This window comes from Lathyrus oleraceus, chromosome 1 (genome assembly GCF_024323335.1).
Source record: "Lathyrus oleraceus cultivar Zhongwan6 chromosome 1, CAAS_Psat_ZW6_1.0, whole genome shotgun sequence".
NCBI classification, from domain to species: Eukaryota; Viridiplantae; Streptophyta; class Magnoliopsida; order Fabales; family Fabaceae; genus Lathyrus; species Lathyrus oleraceus.
Window position 1 is genome coordinate 219,053,610 of NC_066579.1, and position 3,141 is coordinate 219,056,750.

Here is a 3,141-nt window from a genome sequence, read left to right on the forward strand (position 1 = left end):
GACGTCGACATATTCTCGTAGCAACTCAATCAACCCCTTCTTCACAGACTCTTCCAGGAGTGCCCCAATCTTCACTTCACGAACATAATCTTCAGACCCCAAGTTGACTATTTCCAGATTCTCAAGATGTGGCTGAATGATCTTCTCTCCGTGCTCAAGTAGACGGGTAATCTCATTAGGAATCTCTTCAACATCATCTTCTTCGGCCTCAAATACAGGGAACTCAAAGTTAGGAGATGGCGTTGGATCATTATGTTCAATGGGTTTGATCAACCTGCATAATGATTTTGAGTATAAAAGAGATTTCAGAATTCAAACAAAGGCAAATCATTATGCAGATGAAAAGATTGATTTTATTCTCTTTTTTAGGGTTTTAGGGTGATCACCAATTTCATGCAAAAAGCAAAAAGAGAAAATAATTTTGGAAAAACAAACATTTAACATGTAATTATTGAATGAATATCATTGTATTAATGTGTGCCAACAATGTCATCACTTCTCCTTTTGGAATGGGAGAAGGGTTTTTAAAACAAAATAAACATATTACGTGGACTTGTGGATAACTGTTGGAACATCAACAGCGACCCAATTATTACAGATTCCTCCAGGGATGACAAAGTTGTCAGAATCTTCCTCTTCATCATCTTCCACTATGGTTGCAGCCTCTTGATCTTCAACAGTGTGGATGAAACCTCCACTTTGGAACAGCCCACGCTCGTTGGAAATGCCTGAAGAATACCCTATGCCAGCCCGGGATTTATTATCTTCCAGCTTGATCATTTGTCCTAAACAAGTAATTGTACCATGCTCAATGGCCAGCTTAGCATCATTGTAGGAAGCAAATGAAGAAGGTCCTTTCCTTGAAGGCTCAGCAATAGATAAGGCTTGGAACGGAGTCCCAACCTCATCCTCAGCATCTATATAGGAAAAGGAAGATAAATGGCTAACCAAGAGAGCCTTCTCTCCCCCTATCACCACCAACTTTTTGTTCTTCACAAATTTTAACTTCTGGTGTAGGGTGGATGTCACAGCGCCTGCCTCGTGAATCCATGGTCTGCCAAGAAAACAGCTATATGATGGGTGGATATCCATGACCTGGAAAGTGATCTAGAAATTACTAGGTCCAATCTTGATTGGGAGTTCAACTTCGCCAATCACAGTTTTTCTTGATCCATCAAAAGCTTTGACAACTACTCCACTCTGCCTCATGGGAGGCCCCTGGTATGAAAGTTTAGTCAGAGTGGATTTTGGCAACACATTGAGTGATGATCCTGTCTCTACCAACACATTAGACAAGGAATCATCCTTGTAGTTCATGGAAATGTGTAGAGCCAAATTATGGTATTTTCCCTCATCGGGAAGATCTGCATCGCAAAAGCTCAAATTGTTACAAGCAGTTATGTTTGCAACAATGCTATCAAACTGTTCATTAGTGACATCGTGATCCACGTATGCCACGTCCAACACCCTCTGCAAAGCTTCACGGTATAGCTCAGAATTCATCAGCAAAGATAGGATAGATATCTTTGATGGAGTTTGAAGCAGCTGATCAACAATATTATATTCGCTCCTCTTGATGAGCCTCAGCATCTCATCACAGTCCTCTCTCAAAATGCCATGCTGGCCAACATGGATAGGAGCTTTAACAACATTAGGGTCAACGCCCTTCACAATAAGTGTCGGATTCGAAGAAGAAGAAGTCCCCACAGGACCGGAAGAATTATCAACAGCAGTTCTTCTCAATACGTCTTCATGGGGTTTCGACGGTGCCGAGAAAACACGACCACTGTGGGTCACACCACTAACGTCTGATATACTCACAGCAGAGGTGGAGGGCAAAGGCACCTTCTTCCCATCCTCTAACGCAACTACGTTATATCTGTAAGGAACAACTTTATCAGAAGAATACGGGACAATGGTCACTGGCTTGATCACAAGAGTGGGAGAAACCTTCTTCTTGATGCTATCATATTTGACAACAATAGGTTCTGGTATTCGGAAAACAAGAGAGATAACATCCACTTCATCCTCATTGCGATTTTGAAGTATCTCAACCATTCCCTGATCCAACATCTCTTGGATGTCCTTCCTTACTTGGTGGCATCCTCTCTCATTAACAGTGCACACCTGGCACCTATCATGGTCATGCTCATAATGATTGTATCCACATAACAGTCTGTGCATCTCGACCAACGATTTCCTGATATGACTGACACACAGGACTTTATATTTGCCAGGGCAACCCTGGACCATATTCACAGCAGCTTTCCCATGCTCGGGCAATGGGTTCTTCTTGACATTCGAACCTACGTCCTCGAAAAAAAATCCCACTTCTAACAAGGTCTTGCACCTTGGTCTTCAGGGGATAGCAATTCTCTACATCATGTTCGGGAGTATCCAGATGATATACACAATGTAACTCAGGTTTGTACCACCATTGAGGGTTGGTCGGTACAGTGGGTGGGTCTCGTGGAGTAATCAGCTTTCTATCTATCAGAGATGGATAGAGTTCAGCATATGTCATTGGAATTGGATCAAAAGTGACCCTCTTCCTATCGTAGTTGGTGCTGGTATTGTTGTTGTTTCGAGGTTGGTAGGCCTGCTGTTGTGGACGATGATGTTGTTGATATTGTTGATGTTGTTGTTGTTGATGTTGATAATTTTGAGCTTCGCTGAAGGTAGGTGCTATATGAGCCACCTGGTGCTGGTTAACGGCAGGGAGAACAGTCTTCCTCTTCCCAGAGGGTCTTCTCTTGGTATGGAAAGACACGGCATGTGCCTCTCCCTCTTTCTTCTTTGCAAGGACCCCATATCGCTTTGCAAAAGAGCCTTCATCCCTGGTCAGACGTCCTTCCCGGACTCCTTCCTCTAGCCTCATTCCCATGTTCACCATTTCGGTAAAATCCGAGGGAGCACTAGTTATCATCCTCTCGTAGTAGAAAGAGTTTAAAGTCTTTAAAAAGATATTCGCCATTTCTTTCTCTTTGAGGGGTGGCACAATTTAAGTGGCCAACTCACACCACCTCTGGGCGTACTCCTTAAACGTCTCCTTCTCTTCCTGGGACATCGCCCTCATCCAGTCCCTATCAGAAGCCATATCGACATTGTACTTGTATTGCTTGACGAAAGCTTCACCAAGGT